This window comes from Chiloscyllium plagiosum, chromosome 29 (genome assembly GCF_004010195.1).
Source record: "Chiloscyllium plagiosum isolate BGI_BamShark_2017 chromosome 29, ASM401019v2, whole genome shotgun sequence".
Lineage (NCBI taxonomy): Eukaryota > Metazoa > Chordata > Chondrichthyes > Orectolobiformes > Hemiscylliidae > Chiloscyllium > Chiloscyllium plagiosum.
Genome location: NC_057738.1, coordinates 47,285,483 through 47,306,569, shown reverse-complemented (window position 1 = coordinate 47,306,569; position 21,087 = coordinate 47,285,483). Strand labels below are relative to the sequence as shown.

Here is a 21,087-nt window from a genome sequence, read left to right as displayed (position 1 = left end):
GACCAATATCACAAAAAGCAGGGAGTCCAGTACTGAACCTTACAGAGCTCCCCCCACCTTGTAGGAAAAAAACAGCTGCCAACTTTCATCAGTCTTTGATTCCTGCCACTTAACCCATTTTGTATCCAATCCAGATCTGGTGGGACAAGAAATTATTGAAGTTACACAGAAAAAAGGGTTCAGAGAAAACCCCTCCTTTTTTTTAAATTTCAAAGTAACTAAGCACATTACTGTTGTGGCTAAATATGGAGAGGAACATTTAAGAGTGAAACTTAAATGGAACAGATAAATTCCACTTTATAAAATCAAACGGAATTGCATGTTGCCTGGTTTATTTGCTAACATTTATGGTAAATTGCATAGATTCCCAAAAATTATAATTTCTCCTCAATAATGAAGCAAATATTTAAATAGGTCTTATTTTCAAAAATTTACACAGGGGATACATGATCAGGCCATATTTAAAATGTTATACAAAGTGAGTTGTTTGAAGAGAACATTGTAGAGTTGTCCTCTTAAATATCTAAATATAACAATCTTCAGGAGATTTGTTGAATTCTATGCAAACCAATTATTTAAAAGACATTTGATTGTATTCAATGAAAGCTCTACAAAGGTTTGGTCAAGCTGGTGACCATTTATTATATTTTCTGATAGATATCTCACTCAGTTCAAAGCCTCAAATCAGCTCATAGCTGAACAAACACGTCTTCATAACTAATGGCACAGTGAGTCTCTGCTGTACCTTTCAATTGTGTAATATCTACCACAAAAAATGCTTCTTTATAACATGTTACTACATTTACAAAAGCCAGTTAAATGGAAGCTCAGGACTCTTAAAATAACAGGCATATTTTTTGTTTCCAAATTAATTATCTGTGCCAGAAAATAATTTCTGTAAAATAACATTGTTAGTCAACAATGCACCTTAGTATTCTGACACACTGAGCTGACGTGTTGGGATCTGGGAGATGGTTTCCTAGGCAACTAAAAGCATCAAAAACAGCAGTCTCTTTGAAAGGCTGGAGCCTAACTGAGAAACTAGGACATTGGCCTCACAGGGTAAGATTGACGCAGATGCTAACAGCACTAACTATTAAGAGTTCTTCACTTCATTACAGCCCAGTCTGGTGCCGTCGGCCCTTGTTAAACTACTCAAGACTGAGACATATCAGTAAATGTGGTAGCTGTGTATCCTGCCATTCAATAATGGAACAATTGTTTTCATTGACATATGGAATTGCTTATTGCAGATGTTTGAGACAGGAGCTGTTTCTGAATGTACAGCATTTAATCAAAGAAAACTCACTTTGCAAATAGAATTGTTTGCTGTGTGCAAACAGAATCTATGTTTTAAAATGAGTCAACGTTTGTTGCTTTACCGACCAGACAAAAGTATAATTAAATATTTACTGACTGAATTCTCCAACATTTGTAACCCAGCAGATTGATACTTCGTATGAACGGAGACACAAAGGAAGAGATAGCTTCATGATCCAATCTAAAGCCATGTGTTTTTGTTCGTTATGAATGATTTATGAATATTTCTAATCATTATTAGATCAATCATTTTCATTGTTAGCACTTCTTTGAATTCAAAGGTACTCACTTGAATAAGCTGTAATGAAAGATGCAAAATGAAAACAAAGTTCCTTTGGCTATCTGTAGTTTGCTGTTAGAAGATCCAGAATACATATTAAATAGCACGGGGAGTTATTCAATCTGGTATAACTGCCTTCGTCAGCAAGACTAATGGATAGTCATGAGTTAATGGTTGAAATGAACAACGGTAGAGAATATGAAATTGGGAGTTTGACCCAGTAAAATAGGATTGGGGCTTCCACCTGCCCCATCAACATGGTCAAGATCCAAACCCATTACCTTCGGCTGGGGTCTCCAGATATGCAGGTGATGTCATAGTCTATCAGCCTGTCATGGAATGCCAGGGCACTTCTAGAGATGCAATGGGATAATCATTTTAATGGTTGAGGCAACAGAAACTAGATGAATGAAACCATTGTTTCACCTTCATTCTTTAAAAATCGTTCACAGCATGTGGGCTCCTCTGGCCGGGCCATCAATACTTGCCCATCCCTAATAACCAGTGAGAAGGTGATGGTGAGCTGTCTTCTTCAACTGCTGCAGTCCATGTGATGTGGCGACCCACAAAACTTTGTAAAGGAGGGAATTGCAGGATTTTGACCGGTGATACTGAAAGAATGGTGATACATTTCCAAATCAGGATGGCGAGCGGCTTGGAGAAGAACTAGAGGTGATAGTATATCTGTTGCCTTTGTCCTTCTGGATGGTAAAGATTATAGATTTGAAATGTGGTGTTCAAGGAGCCTTGGTGAGTTGCTACAATGCATCTTATAGATGGTGCTCATTGTTGTTATTCAAGACAGAGGTAGATTCTAGACATAAAGAAAACCAAGGGATATAGAAATTGGGCAGTAAAGTGGAACTGAGCTTGGCAATTAGCAATGATGATTTAAAATGTGTAGTGAGGTAAAGTAGACAAATAGTCTACACTTGTTCTTACATAAATTGTGTGTAGAGATATCTTTTACAGAATATGTAAATGAGCATCTGAAGTAACGTAAGCCTGCTATGAGGTCGGAACTGGAGCAGCATAGGACAGAGACATGCACTGAACAGAGGGCAGAGGATAGAGATATACACTGCAAGATCATCAGGTTTACAGTGTTCAACAAATCGTGCTTGAAATACGTTGAGGTTTGGCATTAGCAGAGAAACAAAATAGAGACTTTGTAAACTAGCTGGAAAATATATGGAAGAGTTTTACTGGCGTTTGAGTGGCATGGACTTCAGTGAAGTATGTATCAGAATCAGGCAGTCTGTCCAGCCAGACCCATCTCAACATCAAGAGCATCTTTTCGGCTATTTACAAGTAGCATAGAGAGATTCTCCTGTCTGAGCAGGTAAATCCATACCAAAACAAACAGAAAAATATTGTTAATGTTTTTTCATTTAAATTACAGTTTACTTATCTGTCTCATGACCTTGAGCATCACTGAGCTTCCATAAGATGTATACCCACCAGAGTAAATCCAATAGCATGCATCAGTAATAAACAAGAGTAAATCTTTAACATAGGCAGGCCAGATTAATTTTATATTGAGCGCTAAGATGAATAAGAAAAACTGAGAAAAATATTAGTTCTTGTCCAATTACAAATTGAGACCACTCACAGATCTTGTGAAATTGACAAATACTGATTTATTTCCCATGATATGGTGGGGAAGAGAAACTGACTGGACTGATATAAAATGGACACTTTCCACAGTTAAGTCAAGGATTCTCTTCCCCGAGCAGCATATACAGTTTTTATAGTGTTACAGTAATGTAGTGTTAATTACAAGAAATATGAATTAAATTACATTCAATGGAAAATAATTGGTTGTTCGGAAGTAACAATCAGGTAATAATTGTAGCAGGAGGTTCCGTTCCTCTGCTAAAGCAGGTGCTAATGTCCAGTATCCTGGTTCCAGTGGGTCTGCAGGGTGGTGCATGTTCTTGTCAGGTATCTGGGTGCCACTCAGTCTAGGGAGGCTTTGTGGGGCTTCAGTACCTGAGGGCACTGGGGATGCCCTCGGGGCTGCAGAAGCGGTGAAGCTATTGTGTGACAGGAAGACTGGTATCAGATCATCTAAGGAGTGTATTCCTTCAGTCTGGAAGCTGGTTAGGTAATATCTTGTTTTGTTGTTTAGTTCCTGAGCTGGTTGTGGTCAGGTTGAGGTATTATGAGTATGCCTTGTTTAGCTAAGAACAGACATGGCTTCTGTGAACAAACAGTGGGCAGGCAGAATGACATTTTTTTTTCCCACAGTTCTATGCAAGAGTGAAATATGAAGTGCACAAATCAGCTCACAGGAAAGGTTGCCTTCAAATCAATAAAACCTTTGCAATGAATGTTAAAGTGTTGCTGCAACATTACTTAATTGCGTGCAAAATGGTGCTCTTCCTCTGCCAGTACACTGTGTTCTTTTTGAACAATAACTTCAAATTAACCATAACATTTTACTGAAATTTAAGATCACCTACAATGCTGCTTAAACCTATTTCTCATATTCAACAGAGCAATGAAGTTGAGCTGTGCTCACACTCTGCCAGCTTGTTCAGGTTCTAAACCAGCGTGTTCATTACACTGAATTAGATTTCCCATTGGGATCTGGGCACTGGCAAGAATTATATAACCCTTAGGTTGCCTTATTTGCATTGCTGCTTAACACTGTGCTCTTGAAGAAGAGGATACACTATGTGCCAGGAATGTCATGAAATGAGCATGACCTTTTCATGAGAGATATTCGGCTTGCGTGAAAAGTTGCTGCAGCCAAAACTTTGAGACAGTCCATCCTGGTGCACTTGCTGCTCACCTTCTAGAGCTACTTTAAACATTGGAATCTGCTTCCAAATATTTCATTGTGCAAATCATTCCAGTATTCAGTTGATTCTTTCATTTTATCCCAGTTCAACTCTTTTCAAACATCAGCTGATAAGATTTCAGGACAGCACGTTCCTGCAAGATTGAAGGATGGGTATCGCAAGTTACGTGAACTTTAGATGACCAGGAACGTTATGACCTTGGTAAAAAAAGAAAAAAGAAGCATATGTAAGGGTTGGGAGAATGGGAACTGACAAAGCCGTTTAAGGAAAGTAGGAATGAACTTAAACAAGGAATTTAAAAGGCTAAAAGAGGCCAGAGAAGTTGTTAGCAAACAGGATTAAGGAGAATCCCAAGGCTTTTTATACATATATAAAAAGCAAGGGGGTAGGCAGGGAAATGGTTGGCCCACTCAAGGACAATGGAGGAGCCAGAGAGTAGGTGAGATCATAAATGGATACTTTGCATCAGTATTCACCAAAAAGACAGAATTGGTGGAGGATGATCGATTGCTATTAAAAAGGAAGAGATGTGCATTTAAAAAGTATTAAGATAGATAAGTCCCAAGGTTCTGATGGGATCTATCCCAGAATATTGAGGGAGACAAGAGAACAAATTGCGGGAGCATTGACAGACATCTTTATATACTCTTTGGCCATAGATGAGGATTGGAGAAAAGCCAATGTTGCCCGTTGTTCAAGAAAGGTAAGGAAATGACTGGAAAAGATTCTCAGGGACAAGATCTATCCGCATTTAGAAGCAAATGGACTAATTGGCAATAGACAGCGTGGTTTGTGCAGGAGAGGTTACGCCTCATTAACCTGATTGAGGTCTTTGAGGGGGTGATGAAGATGACTGATAAGGGAAAAGCAGTTGGTGTCTACATGGACTTCAGTAAAGCCTTTGACAAGGTCCCTCATGGCAGACCGGTACAAAAGGTGAAGCCACATGGTATCAGGGGTGAGCTGGCAAGATGGATACAGAACTAGTGATAGGAGACAGAGATAGTGAGGAGGATTGCCAGAGGATAGAGCAGGATATAGATCAGATAGTGAGGAGGATTGCCAGAGGATAGAGCAGGATATAGATCAGTTGGAGACATGAGCAGGAAAATGGCAGGTGAAGTTTAATCCCGATAAATGTGAGGTGATGCATTTTGGGAGATCAAGTACGGGTAGAAATTATGCAGTGAATGGCAGAACCTTTAGGAGTATTGATATGCAGAGGATCTGGGTGTGCAGGTCCACAGATCACTGAAGGTGGCAGCACAGGTAGATAAGGGATTAAAAAGCGCCTATGGTATACTTGCCTTCATTGGAATAGACATTGAGTATAAGGATAGACAAGCGATGCTGCAACTTTACAGCTTTAACTAATTTTCCAGTTATTAAAATTTAATGATTTGGAAAATTCGATTGCATTGATTTGGGCACAATGACCTTTGTACCTGCGCCTACAGTGTGGAAGCTCAACTCACCGGTTATACTCCAGTGGATAATGGAAAATGATGATGAAAGGGAAGGGCAAAGAAGAGCATTTATATCTCAAAGAGGTTGCATTATTTATTTTACTCACTTACACTGGATTAGAGGATGTGTTCCTTAAAACAGTCAACAATGACAATGACAAAGCTCCATTGAATAGCCAGGGCATTTATCGAGAAGATCATTTCCACAAGGTTATGAAACTGAGGAATGTGGAAGATGCAGTAATGATTAACATGAGTGACATAACTCAGAATAAAGGAATTATAATTGGCACTTGTATACATCTCTCTTTGCCTCTTTAAATGGCTAGAATAATGACTGGGAAATATTGCAAGTTTGTGAATGAGAAAATCAGCAGGAGAGGGGGTGGCAGTGAAAAGTTTTGGAAGCAATATTTTCTTTCCTTATTCTCAAGATCTTTTTTTTTAAACTGTTATGAAAACACCTTTCTCATGCTTAACACTCAGGCTTCTTTTCATAGAATTAAAGAATCCCTACATTGTGGAAATAGGTCAACCCAGTCTGCTCCAACCCTCCAAAGAGCATCTTACCCAGGCTCACCCCCTTTGCATTTCCCGTGGCCAATTCACTGTGGACTATGGGAGGAAACTCTAACAAACCCACACAGACACAGAGAGAAAGTGCAAACTCCACACAGAGGGTCACCTGAGGTTGGAATTGAACCTGGGTCTCTGGCACTGACAGGCAGCAGTGGTACCCACTGAGCCACCATATTATCCTTTTATTATGCCGATATTATGTTTTGATCATCTCTAAGAGTATTTTTCTTCAATATATTTTTTCACAATTCTCACTTTATTTGTGAAATGTTTCATTGCATCTTTTGACGTTTACAGAATGTTTTAAATCTTCTCTGTTGACTTTCTGTATCTCTAACATATTTTCTCATACCCCTCACTTTCTCCCTTTGTTTGATTCAATTTTAGTTTTGTAATCCTATCAGCCTCATATTTAATTTTAATTCATTCCTTTTATAGTTATTTATGGAATGTTGAAACCAATTTTTTTTGAAACAGAATGTTTTTGGTCAAATCCATTGCAATCACTCTTATATTCCACGCTGTCTCCAGGCTTGTGCTGTCAAGAATTGGGAATGGAGAAAAGTAGAAAGCAGCTAAGGGAGGGGGCTATTCGGCCCTTTGAGCTTGCCTCACCTTTCAGTATGATCATGGCTGATCATCCAATTCAGTCCCCTGTTCCCGCTTTCTCCCCATACCCTTTGATCTCCTCAGCCCTAAGAACTATATGCAACCTTTTCTTGAAAATATTCAGTGCTTTGGGCTCAACCACTTTCTGTGGCAGAGATTTTCACAGAAGCCCAAGTCTCTGGGTGGAGGTGGGAGAGATAAGGAAAAAAAAAGTACAATAAATGCTAGGAAGTGAACCAATTCTCAGTAATTCTTTCAGGATACTCCAGCGGTGGCTGGGTTTTCCACCTTGCCCCCTTCCCATCCACAGTACTGAGGATGTTTAAGCTGAGGAGGGTTAACCTGTAACTGGACATGACACATTCAGCAGGTTTGGGCCCACTAACCTCAAACACCTTCAGGGTCATCTGCTCAAAACCTCAAGGCTAATAGACTCCATTATAAAACAGGCTCTCTTCTTCTTGACTGTAGAACTTGGAACTGTAGATAGATATATTGGGAAGGAAAAGTTAAATAAACTTCTGAAGGTACATCTATCACATGAGTGAAACTTCCTTGTAGATATATTCTGACATTTGTACAGCTATGTTAACTTTCCATTATCCCTGTGTGATGCCAGGCACCTTAACTACTGCTACAAGAGTAGAGAGACTAGCCATCCTTAGCACCACTCTGTCATCAAACCCTGTTTGAAGGATAGCTATTCTTTTTGTAGCACGCATACGAATATGAAACTTCTTCAATGGATGTTGCAAAGGCTTCTGTCAGTTTTTAAATTATTATACACTTTTATTAAATAACTGGAAAAATAAAGAATGAACAAAACTGGTGATCTATGTTTAGGATGGTACAGGTGTGCGCTGACCTTTGCAACAACAAAGTTGTTATTGAAAGATAACCCCAGAGAACTCAATTCCACCGAATGAGGATCACAACATGGTCCTCAGAAACAGAAAACAACCAGTGACTCCACCTTCCCACTTTTGGGGTGATGGCATTACTGACACCTGTACTGTGTCATTGATGAAGCCAAGCTTACCTTCATTCCAAAAGTGCTGTGATTCTCCCTCTGACTATTTTAGCTCAACAATCAGTATTACGGTGTGATCAGTCATAACATTTACTTGGCTGAATTACTGCTTTTGTTTTGTAATTTGGAAGCAGTTACTGCTAATGTTAATAGATTATCTTTATTTACAATCTCTGATAGGTTTGGATACAATTTATGCAAATATTGAGATTCCTGCCAATACATGTCAGTCTGAAATTACTGGTCAATACAAACCTCACTTCATTTCTTCATTGAATTGTCAATAATTAAAATGTAAATTAAGACTCTGCCATTGCTGTCCAGACTTTAATGATCAATGTCAGAGGTTGGAACATTTCAAAGTGTCTGTCTCCATTCCCTCAGCCCACATTCAACTCTCACAATTAGTGAGTACTGCCAAAATCAATTGAATTGTCATGGAATGCTAATGTATTAATTCATATTTTACTGATGTGTAGCAGATTGGTTATTTTATTGCCACTTATTTGACACTGATCATGGGCTTCATTTGTTTGTCACTTTGCTGCTCAGATTATGAATTTTATTTCCAAGAACTTTTCAAAATATGATGAAAAGAATAATTATAATATATGAGAAGACAGTGAAAGCCAAGGCAGCATCAACAATACCTCTTAGTGGCAACACTGAAAGCTCGCATTAACATTTGAAGATGCAAATTGATTTCTCTGAGGATGTTTTAAATCAATATTGGAACAGATGGTGGTAATGAGGAGCACAATTAGAAGCAATTACTTGCTTTGTAGAGCCTGTGACAGTTCCTGAGCTGCTTGAACCATTACCTTTCATATGAAACTTGACAGACCTTTTGTGGAATGTTGTCGGATTTATCACAGTCCATTTGGGCTGTCACTTCCTGAAAGAGGTGCAGGAGATTGGTTACACAACAACGTCTGAACTCATTAATTGAGCTTCATTAGTTATTGTTCTATTAATTTGATTATGCCTTGTTACTCAATACCATAATATCACTGAGGAGTCAAGAGCTCTTGTGGTGCAGTGTTGTGTCCCAACGTCTGAGCCAGGAAGCCTGAGTACAAGTCCCACACCTTCTCCAGAGCTGTGTAATAATATCGTTGAACAAGTTGATTAGATTATTTTTATCTGTGACTGAAATCAGTCTGACATGTTGTCCTTTTTGGTGTCAGGTCGACCTGTTTAGTGAATATTGGAAAGAGATTATGGACATCCATAAAACAAAACTACCTTGAAGTTACTAGCCATGAAATTCTTGGGGATCATTATATGGCTTAAGTAGGTAAAGTGAAAATTCTAACATGCCATGGCACCAGCTGGAGAACAAGATCCTAAATTCCTGCATCAGGATCAGTTGCGTAAATTTAAGCATTTGTAATTAATTTGAGTGGTGGGGTGTGGGGTGTGGTTGGGGGTGATAAAGAAACGTAAAATATTAGCAGCACTCAACATTAAATATCAGTCGATCTGGATTCACTGCATCCTCAGTTACTGAAGAAGGTGAGGGTGGAAATGATCAACTTCCTGAGCATAATCTTGTAGATTGGCAAGAATGTGTATTTGGGGTTAGACTCAGGTCAGCCATTATCTTATTAAGTAATATAGCTGGCTTGAGAGGCCAAATCAATTACTATTGCTCCTAACTCGTTTGTTTGTATTTATATAAATATTAACAGGATGGTTCTTGTGGTACAGTGGTAGCGTTTCTGCCTTTGAGCTAGAGGGCCAAGGTACAAGTATCCACTTGCTTCAGAAGTGCAGGTTGGTTCAAAGATATTAACAAGCAATTCAAATAGTTTATTGTTTATCAAAATTTACTGTGTGCAAACTAATTTCCAACCTTACGGAGGTTATGTGCCTAATATTTACATGTGTTAAGGCAAGATAATTTTATGTTCAGTTTAAGGAACCATCTGTATTGAAGCATTGTTTTATTAAATCCATCTTGACAGATTTAAACTGTAAAACATCTCAGCTCCAGCTCTTCCAATCATTTTACTGAAAATGCACACACCATAATTCCTTATGAGGTCACTGGCATCACTCATCACACAGTCTCAGAGAAACCTGAACATGCAGACCATTTGATGAGTATATGACATGTTAAAAAATGTTGTATTTGAGCCATCAAAGAGTAAATCCCTTTGTATTTATTACTTGCACAGTCCACAGGTTTACTACATGTTCTTTCAATGTCATTGGAAAATGTTAATGTTTTGGATGAGGCCTGGACAGAGTGGCCATGGGGAAATGTTTCCATTAGTGGGAGAAACTGGAACAAAAGGCACAGCCTCAGAGTGAGGGGCTGTAATGAGGCAGAATTTCTTCAGCCAGAGGGTGGTGAATCTGTGGAAATCATGGCCATGGAGGCCAAGTCATTGAGTATCTTTAGGATAGAGATAGGTAAGTTCTTGATTAGTAAAGGGATCAAAGGATACAGGGAGAAGATGGGAAGATGAGGCTGAGAAACACAGTCATGACTGAATGTTGGAGCAGATCTGGTGGGCTGAATGACCTAATTCTGCACCTATTTCTTATGATTTTATCAAATCAATTTTAAAAAAGAATACACAGAAACATAGAAAAGGAATATTTCAACAATTAGCAGCTTTTTTTGTTCATCTCCAACCAACAAAACTTTCCAAAACACATTGGCCGATCTTAATGCCTGCAGATAAACCATGAAACGTTTTTAACATGACGGTTCTAAAGTATGAACATTTATTGGAGTAGATTCAATTAACCTCATGTTATTTTCTAATGAATAAAGCAGAATTGAGTGTATCTTTTGCAGTGTGCAGGCACCTTCTCATATTCAAAATAAATGTATGGTCACAGCACAAGGTTGGAATTCCAGGCCCAGTTTGAAAGCTTGTCAAGCTGTTGTGGAATATCCATGTGTTTATGATTTCTTTGTTAGCAGTTCAAAGATTAGATTAACAGATATCATTTAGGCTCCTTAATGCAGATTAATTTCTATTGTATGCCAGAGGTCATAAAGGAAAGAAAAACAAAGAAAAATGTGTAAATTGGTTAACATTTGTGCTTTAATCATGCACCCATTTTCATTCAATCACAAGGAGAGAAAGGATTGGCTATTGAAATAAAATAAAATACATTATAAATGGCATAATTTGGAAAAGCAGAAGGCTTCAAGTAACTGTGAGTTACCACCATCAGAAACACAGTTTTGAATGGACTTGGAGCTGAGGAAAAGAAAATAATCAAACTGTGGTTGATGAGGTAATTGCTTTGATCCTACCCTGAGTGCCTTTGATTTCCTTGAACTGATATCATATTTGAGATTCATAAAAATTAAAATTATAACAAGATGATGTGTGGTTTTTCCAACATGTGTGAAGTTCTTCACTGGGCATTGTTCACTTAAAACAGATGTAAAACCAGCTTCAAACGAGCAGAACATTATTAAATTTCAACACCTCGACAAAGTACTTTTCCCAGCAAGTAAGTTATTTATTTTTGTGATGGAATAATATTAACACACTGTAGGCCATCACAAAGAATGGGATTTGTTTTTCCAAGTTTAACCTGGAGAAGTTGGGATTTATATGCTAACTGAAAAATGTGTTGCTGGAAAAGCGCAGCAGGTCAGGCAGCATCCAAGGAACAGGAGAATCGACGTTTCGGGCATAAGCCCTTTTTCAGGACGTCCTGAATTAGGAAGGAGACTGGTGGGAATTCATCAGGATGATTCCTGAAGAAGGCCTTATGCCCGAAATGTCGATTCTCCTGTTCCTTGGATGCTGCCTGACCTGCTGCGCTTTTCCAGCAACACATTTTTCAGCTTTGATCTCCAGCATCTGCAGTCCTCACTTTCTCCTAATTTATATGCTAACTCCATAACAACCCAAACAACTCTTCCTATTGCTTCTGTTCTTTCTCAGGCTCTCCTCCCAGACCAGACTCCTTCCGATTGCTCTCTTCCACCCACCCTCCAGGTTTCTCTGAATGTTGCTTTGCCATCTGGCTGGCAGGTAAGGTCTGAAATTATTCTGGGACTTTGACACTCACCCCTGCACCCCTCAACGTTTGACCATCCTATCATTCACCATGAAATGATAGGAAATTATGCATTTTCATCTGAGCCATCTTTTGGAAGAAATAACAAACTCAGTCAGTTTGCTTGGGTTGGAATGGGAATTAGGAAGGAGACTGGTGGGAATTGACAAAAGCAAGGACCTGGTTTCTTGCAGCAAAGATAAAAGACAAGGTAGCACACACAAACTACAAAGACAATTGGTTCCCAAGTCAGTGGGTTGCATCTTACTTCTCTGAAATTAACAAATGCTGGAGATCAGAGCAGGTCAGACAGCATTCATGCTATAGTGAGGGTACGGGGATGGGGGATGGTAATGGGTGTAGAGTGCTGATAGAGAAAAGTTGATAGTTCAGATTAAGCGATTGAATGTGAGAATTCCAACATCAAAAGCATTTTTCGCCTCCTGAGACTTACTTGAAATTGGTTAAATGTCACTTTTGGTGAGTTTAATGCTGGGATTCTCTGTGTGAGGCCTTAGTGAGTCTTCTTGCATCTTAAATGTGTCTCATCATTACCTCATCCCTGTGCTGCCCCAATTGTCACTGTAGCCAGAAGTACCCATCGTCTCAGCCTGCTCCAGCCCAACCGAACTCATCTCGGCATACCTCGACACGGTCCTGTCCCCATTAGTCCAAGAACTCCACACCTACGTTCGTGACACCACCCACGCCCTCCACCTCCTCCAGGATTTCCGCTTCCCCGGTCCCCAACGCCCCATCTTCACCATGGACATCCAGTCCCTGTACACCTCCATCCCCCATCACGAAGGACTCAAAGCACTCCGCTTCTCCCTTTCCCGCCGTACCACCCAGTACCCTTCCACCGACACCCTCCTTCGACTGACCGAACTGGTCCTCACCCTGAACAACTTTTCTTTCCAATCCTCCCACTTTCTCCAAACAAAAGGAGTAGCCATGGGCACCCGCATGGGCCCCAGCTATGCCTGCCTCTTCGTAGGGTATGTGGAACAATCCATCTTCCGCAAAAACACTGGCCGCACCCCCCCACCTTTTCCGTGAGAGAAACTTAAGAGACTCTTAGATAGGCACATGGAACAAAGTAAATGGAAGCATGTAGGTTAGTCTGATCTTAGAGAAGATAAATGGCACAACGTCGAGGGATGAAGGTCCGAACTGCATGCATTCCTGTAGCACTGTGAGCTCAAAAACTGCATGAAGTCATGTAAAACTCCGTTATCTCACTTTTAGATGAGAATCAATCTAAACATCATGGCATAGAGAGAGAACACAGGGAGGCAACACCGTCACCATATTGTCGAGCTCTTGTTAGCAGTTAACCTGAGAATGCAACTTTAAAAAAAAAGGTTTTGTGATTTTCATATGAAAGAAATTAAACTATCATGGTATTCTAACATATGAAAGGCTAACAATCAAATTTTCAATATATAATTTCAGTTACATCACACTGCAAATTTGTCCTATAAATTCTGTGTTAGGATTGAGCCCTCCACTATCACCTGATGAAGGAGCGATGCTGCGAAAGCTCGAGTGCTTCCAATGAAACCTGTTGGACTATCACCTGGTGTTGTGTGATTTGCCTTCCTGACCTGTAGTCTTCTTCTTGACCTCTCCGCCTCCATCCTACTCCGACCTATCACCCTCACCTTGACCTCTTTCCACCTATCACATTTCCAACTCCCCTCCTCCAAGTCCCTCCTCTCTACCTTTTATCTTCTCCTGCTGAACACTCTCTGCTCATTCCTGAAGAAGGGCCTGTGCCCGAAACGTCGAATCTCCTGTTCCCTGGATGCTGCCTGACCTGCTGTGCTGTTCCAGCAATAAAGTTTCAACTTTGATCTCCAGCATCTGCAGACCTCACTTTCTTGCAGTCTTCTGCAGTCTTCTTCTTGACCTCTCCGCCTCCATCCTACTCCGACCTATCACCCTCACCTTGACCTCTTTCCACCTATCAAATTTCCAACGCCCCTCCTCCAAGTCCCTCCTCCCTACCTTTTATCTTCTCCTGCTGAACACTCTCTGCTCATTCCTGAAGAAGGGCCTGTGCCCGAAACGTCGAATCTCCTGTTCCCTGGATGCTGCCTGACCTGCTGTACTGTTCCAGCAATAAAGTTTCAACTTTGATCTCCAGCATCTGCAGTCCTCACTTTCTCCAGCCAGAAGTACTGCCATTGCTGGGACAGTCCAGGGTTTCTGGCACTATCTTCAAAAGGCTGTTGTGCACTGTTCAAGCACTGATTGTCTACAGCTACCGTGCATGGTTAACATCATTAGTCCCAGGCATGGCAGATACGGTGAAAGCAGTGCCTCACCTTGCAGCTAAGGACCTGGCACTCCTGGTGAATGGGGTAGTGCAGGGGAGGTCTATCTATCTTTCCCCATGTCACTAGATGTTATGAATCTGGCTGAGACTACCTCCTGGGTCAGTGCGATATACACAGTCTGGGGGAACACCCAGCGCTGTAGGCTGAGGGTCAATGACCTTCTCCACTCTGCCAGGGTGAGTGCCACCATCTTCTGTCTGTTACCTCCCGCTCCCTCTGTCTGTGACTGTACCCACCTCCCAACAAGGCACATGTTTTCCCACTCTCACTATTACCTACAACATCCATCCCTCCCCTCTCTCTCAGCACCTTGCAACCCCCGACATCACTAACCCTGCTTTCTCTCTGTGCTGCCCACTCACTCACTCACTTAGGACACCTCCCCCCCACCACCCTCACTCCACCTGAACCACCATAAAAGCCGTATCACCTACTGTCACCAAAACTCAAACCCTCCCTTTCTCTCATTTTGGGAGAAAATGGTCTGTTATTGTTTGGAGAGAGCCAAGACGGATGGTGGATGCCTGATGTTTGATCCTAACATTGTAGAAGGAGAAGGTCCTGTCTTTAAGGACTGACACTGTTGCCGTGGAGATTCAAAACCTTCATATCCTGTCAAATGAGTCAAAGACATTGTCTATTGTTGAGACTGTCCCATTGCCCCCAACGTCAATATGTTATTAACGTGACACAACTGCTATATCTTCCCATGACTCAGTCTCTGATGTGTGTCTCACAGGCTCTGATGGTTTTATCATGGTCACCACAATGAAAAGACCCCAGCAGTGGGAGAGATTGCTCCTCACTCTCAGAACATGAAAACACACCCCACAGAAGAAGCAGCATTGAGGCTGTCCCAACCACCATTTCAGACACTGGCCCCTCAGTGAGGGTGGAGTGGGTGATGTGGGGGACTGTGGGAGTGATACTTTATCCCCATTAAAGTCCAGACATCCTGGTGAGCCTTTCACTGCCATGGCTCTGCAACTGGTCCAGGGACAAATGCTCTTGGCACTCAGGGGAATACTGTTGACCGGGCCCCAGCTCAGTTCTAGGAAGGACAGGGCTCACAGCAATTCCAGACTTAATCAATTTGCACAAGCAAAGACAAGAGCAACAGGCAGATTTGTCAGGGACGCAGAGCAATGAACACAAAGACTGCAGGATAGTACCAACATTGACAAGGTGATAGGTATGGGGGGGAGGGGGGTGGTAATGGGGAAGGGGTCGTTTGGTGAGTGACATTAACTTTATTCCATGCACCTTTTCCTTGCCACAAGAAAGGATGCGCCAGGAGGTATACAGTCAGAGGAAGGATCCTCCAAACTTTCCTCCCAGGACACACTGGAGGTGGCCAGACACCACCTTCATCCTGCCTGTCCCCTTCAGCCATGTGAGAGCTCACTCTGAGGATGGATACGCTCAGTATGCCTGGGCTAGCTAGACAATAACACCCCACCCCCTACTGTCACTGACCAAACCCCCAAGGCCAACATGCTCCATGGTGTGGCAGGATCTGCAAACTGCACTGAGACACAGTGGGATGAAGGGAGAGAAAGAAAGAAAAACAAAACCTTCTGAAAGCACATGTAAGCTTCACTGTAAATAGGTTTGGCAGTATCTGTTCACATTACATTTATGATATACATAATGATCTGGAAGAGGGCACTGTTGGTCTGATCAGCATGACTGTAGATGACATGATGATTGGTGAAGTAGCAGAAAGCATAGGGGACTGTCAAAGAATACAGGAGGGTATAGGTAGACTGGAGAGTTGGGCAGAGAAGTGGCAGATGGACTTCAATCCAGGCAAATGTAAGGTGATGCATTTTGGGAAATGTAATTGTAGAGTAAATTATACAGTAAACAAAAGAGCCTTGGGAAAAGTTGATGAACAGAGAGATCTGGGAGTTCAAGTCCATTGTGCTCTGAAGGTTGCTGCACAGGTGGATAGAGTGGTCAAGAAGGCATACAGTATGCTTGCCTTCATCGGACGGGGTATTGAGTATAAGAGCTGGCAGGTCATGTTAACATTGTACACAACACTGTTTCGCATTTAGAATACTATGTACAGTTCTGGTCGCCACATTACCAAAAGGATGTGGACGCTTTGGAGAGGGTGCAGAGAAGGTTTACGAGGATGTTGCCTGGTATGGAAGGTGCTAGCGATGAAGAGAGGTTAGTAGGTTAGGATTGTTTTAAGTAGAAAAAAGGAGATTGAGGGGGGACCTGATTGAGGTTTACAAAATCATGAGGGGTATAGACAGGGTGGATAGAGACAAGCTTTTTCCCAGGGTGAAGGATTCAATAACGAGAAGTCACACTTTCAAGGTGAGAAATGTAAAGTTCAAGGGGGATACATGTGGCAAGTATTTCACACAGAGGGTGGTGGGCATTTGGAACGCATTGCCAGCAGAAGTGGTAGAGGCAGGCATGGTAGATTCATTTAAGATGCATCTGGACAGATGTATAAGTAGGTGGGGAGCAAAGAGATACAAATGCTTAGGAATTGGGTGACAGGTTTAGATAGTGGATTTGGATTGGCTCAGGCTTGGAGGGCCGAAGGGCCCGTTACTGGGCTGTAGATTTTCTTTGTTCTTTGTTCTTTGTGCATCAATGATGTAAGTGCATGTCTGTCCAGCCGCAACCAAAACAATGAAGGTCCGGAACCTCGTCATTGTATTACACAAAGTCTAATGGCCCAATGACGTGAGCATCTCTGGCACCAGTTGTGGGCTACAGGAGCTTGGAAGATGATTTCAATCTGAGGGAAATTTTTTTCATATCATGACACATTTTGTATGGATCCCAGCCATGAGAGGGATTAATTCCAGACGCTGCTTGATGTGGTCAGAAGAGCTTGGGCTGAGGAATTGAACTCCACACAGGAGGCTAGTATGTGTGGTTCACATATAGCATTACATGATGGAAGTACTGTTCCTCTGTACAGTCTGGAAGTCTGTTCAATGACAGTGCACTGTCTGGAAGTTTGTTCAATGACAGTGCACTGTCTGGGGTCTGTTCAATGGGAGTGCACCATATGGGGTCTGTTCAATATGAGTGCACTGTCTGCGGTATGTTCAATGGGAGTGCACTGTCTGGGGTAGGTTCAATGGGAGTGCACTTTCTGGGGTCTGTTCAATGAGAGTGCACTGTCTGGGGTCTGTTCAATGGGAGTAAGTGAGGGCTGCAGATACTGGAGATCAGAGCTGAAAATGTGTTGCTGGAAAAGTGCAGCCGGTCAGGCAGCATCCAAGGAACAGGAGAATCGACTTTTTGGGCACAAGCCCTTCTTCAGGGGTCTGGGGTAGGTTCAACGGGAGTGCACTGTCTGGGGTCTGTTCAATGGGAGTGCACTGTCTGGGGTCTGTTCAATGAGAGTGCACTGTCTGGGGTCTGTTCAATGGGAGTGCACTGTCTGGGGTCTGTTCAATGGGAGTGCACTGTCTGGGGTAGGTTCAATGGGAGTGCACTGTCTGGGGTCTGTTCAATGTGATTGCCTCCAGAAAAGTCTCACATCACATGAAAGTAGAGCCCGTCCGTCACTGAAGGAAACACTGAAACCTGGTGTGGTGGTATCATTTTCAACTCCATTGTATATTTAATATTTAAATCACGGTGGAAGGAACCAGTGTCTGTTCCTCAGACAGTGAGTCTCAAGTGCAGCCTCTTACTCTGGTGTGCCCCAAATGTACTCATTCCCTCTTGGTTACCATCCCTGTGAAACCAGTGGGAGCAGTGTGAGATTGATGGAGCAGGGTGCTGTACAATACGATGTCCCTCCCCTAGACCGATCACAGTGATCACCAGCACAAACTGCCTGTACAGAGGCAATGTGAATCCGTAGGAATGTGGTGAGCATCGGAGCAGGTACAATGTGACTGAGCGCTAAGAGAGCAAATGAGCAGCCCCAAGAGTCCATGAACTGGGAGCCTGTCCCTGTACACTGTCCTGGCAGAAGCATTACAATGTGAGGAGTTGGTGCATTCCAAATGCAGCATTGACACACAGCACCACACTGTGATAGGATCAGAGATGGACTGTAATGACGCGCTGAGGCCAGTATATGTCTGATAACAATGTGCATGGGTAATAGTGCATGCGGTCACTGTCCATGGAGAACACCCTGAGATTTGATGCCAGGTGTCCAACATGGAGGTCTGAAGGAACAAGCAGTGAGCTGGAGTCACCAGGTACCTGCTCAGACTGTCATGTCAGAAATTCACAGTGTCTAGTTTCTCACTGGGAAAACAACAGCTTGCATATTAACGAGGAGAGGCTAGGCAGTGCTGCGAATGTCAATGACTTCACATCAGCTTCTTCCTGCTCAGAACCTGTTTCAGGTCATTTTATGATGGTGTTCATTTTGATTCAAATGGATTCAGACTTGTTCATCAAAGGTTTCATCCACCTGAGTCAGGTGAGCGCTGAGGCCATTTCAAATCATACAGTCACAGAGATGTACAGCACAGAAACAGACCCTTCGGTACAACTCGTCCATGCCAAACAGATATCCTAACCTAATCTAGTCCCATTTGCCAGCACTTGGCCCATCTCCCTCTAAACCTTGCCCATTCATATACCCATCCAGATGCCTTTTAAATGTAATTGTACCAGCCTCCACCACTTCCTCTGGCAGCTCGTTCCACACACACACCACCCTCTGCATGAAAAAGTCCCTTAGGTCCCTTTTATATCGTTCTCCTCTCACCCTAAACCTTTGCCCTTTAGTTCTGGTTTCCCCCACCTCAGGGAAAAGGCCTTGTCTATATATCCTATCCATGCTCCTCATGATTTTATAAACCTATATAAGTCACCCTTCAGCCTCCAATGCTCCAGGGAAAACAGCCCCAGCCGATTTAATCTCTCCCTATAGCTCAAATCCTCCAACACTGGCAACATCCTTGTTAACCTTCTCTGAATCCTTTCAAGTTTTACAATACCCTTCTGATAGGAAGGAGACCAGAATTGCATGCAATATTCCAAAATTGGACTAACCAATGTTCTGTACCAGCCGCAATATGACCTCTCATTTCCTCTACTCAATACACTGGCCAATAAAGGAAAGCATACCAAATGCCTTCTTCCCTATCCTATCTACCTGTGACTCTACTGCCAAGGTCTCTTTGTTCAGCAACACTCCCCAGGACCATATCATTCATTCAGTGTTTAAGTCCTGCTCTGATTTGCATTTCCAAAATGCAGCACCTCCTGTTTATCTGAATTAAACTCCATCTGCCACTCCTCAGTCCATTGGCCCATCTGATCAAGATCCTGTTGTACTCTGAGGTAACCTTCTTCACTGTCCACAAAACCTCCAATTTTGGTGTCATCTGCAAATTTACTGACTATATCTCCTACGTTCACCAGTGTGTTTTTTTCAAATACCATTTTATTTGATGAAAATTCTCAAGTATCAGAATCAGAAAATGGAAGTTAAATGTTAGCTGTTATTTTTACCACTTTCATAACCATAGTATTTACCTTGGCAATGACTGTAATTAACATAGCTCCTTCTCTGGTAGTATACTGGAATGCGGTCATGATGTGACTGTGATAGGATAATGTTACCTGTTTCCTGAAATGAAAAGTAGTCCAAAATTTCCTGGGAGTTTCTTTCTCTTCCAGTCATTGCTTTCTTGTATACACTGCGTAATTGTGATTGTGGTATAACCATGGCGACAGGATATGATCAGTTTAAAGGAAATTTCTGGCAAAATGAGTTAAGATTTGTTATTCCTTCACTTACTGTGCTGTAAATGAGCTTCTTTCTGTGTACTTAATAGTCTCAGGGATGGAGATTACGGAGAATGTGCAGGGACAGGAAAAATCCGGATTATCTTCCTGACAGCAGACAAGGTGCAGGGGGAGATTCAATTGAGGTAGTCAAAATCATGAGGGTCTTTCCCAGAATAAGGAGAGAGAAACTATTTCCTCCAACAAGACACCAGACAGACATTTAAGGGAATTGACACAAGTAAACGACAAGAAGAAGAATGTAGGGATGATCTGGAAAAAGCAGTAACGAGTGACTCAGTTATAAAAGAAAATTAAATGAAGCAAAAAAAATTTGCAGCATTTGAAGGGAAGAGTGGGCTGTGGGGCTGAAGGGATTGATTTCCCAATATTCCACACGCAGAACTGAATGGCCATGTTTCTGTGCTGGAAAGATTGAATGTGGGAGTTTTATTGTTTAAAATCTGAGGACTGATATGACCAGTTCCAGTTTTAATTGAGTCAGGATAGCTCTCCAAGCGGGAAGTAGCCACTTAAAGGGTTTAAAGAGGCTGATGGCTCACATTTAACCACCATTTTAAATTTAACCCTAGCCACATGGACAGGTGGCTGGGAACCCTTCGTCAAAATGAACTGAGGACATAGTGCAGGCTTGAGGGGATGACTACATTTCCACTTCCTGATCCTGGTTAATCTGCTCCATCAACCTCTGCACTCTCACTCTGATCCATCCAATTTCACCCTGAATCTCCCAATCCTGTTCACCTCCCCATGCACCTCCTACCCTCATAATATCTCCCTGACCCTCCCACTCACCTCCAACTCTCATAATATCTCCCTGACCTTCCCACTCACCTCTGACCCTCACAAAATTCCTTTGACC

At 42.0% G+C, this 21,087-nt stretch overlaps 1 long non-coding RNA gene across 1 annotated transcript in view; it reads left to right on the top strand.

Annotated features, from left to right (window-relative positions):
* The first annotated feature begins 987 nt into the window (after positions 1 to 987).
* The window catches only part of LOC122564310, a 56,371-nt gene continuing 36,271 nt past the window's right edge, over positions 988 to 21,087 (top strand). The window contains exons 1-2 of the long non-coding RNA XR_006315870.1: positions 988 to 1,062; positions 12,012 to 12,101. This is a non-coding gene — a long non-coding RNA (uncharacterized LOC122564310). The remainder of the gene's footprint in view (positions 1,063 to 12,011; positions 12,102 to 21,087) is intronic.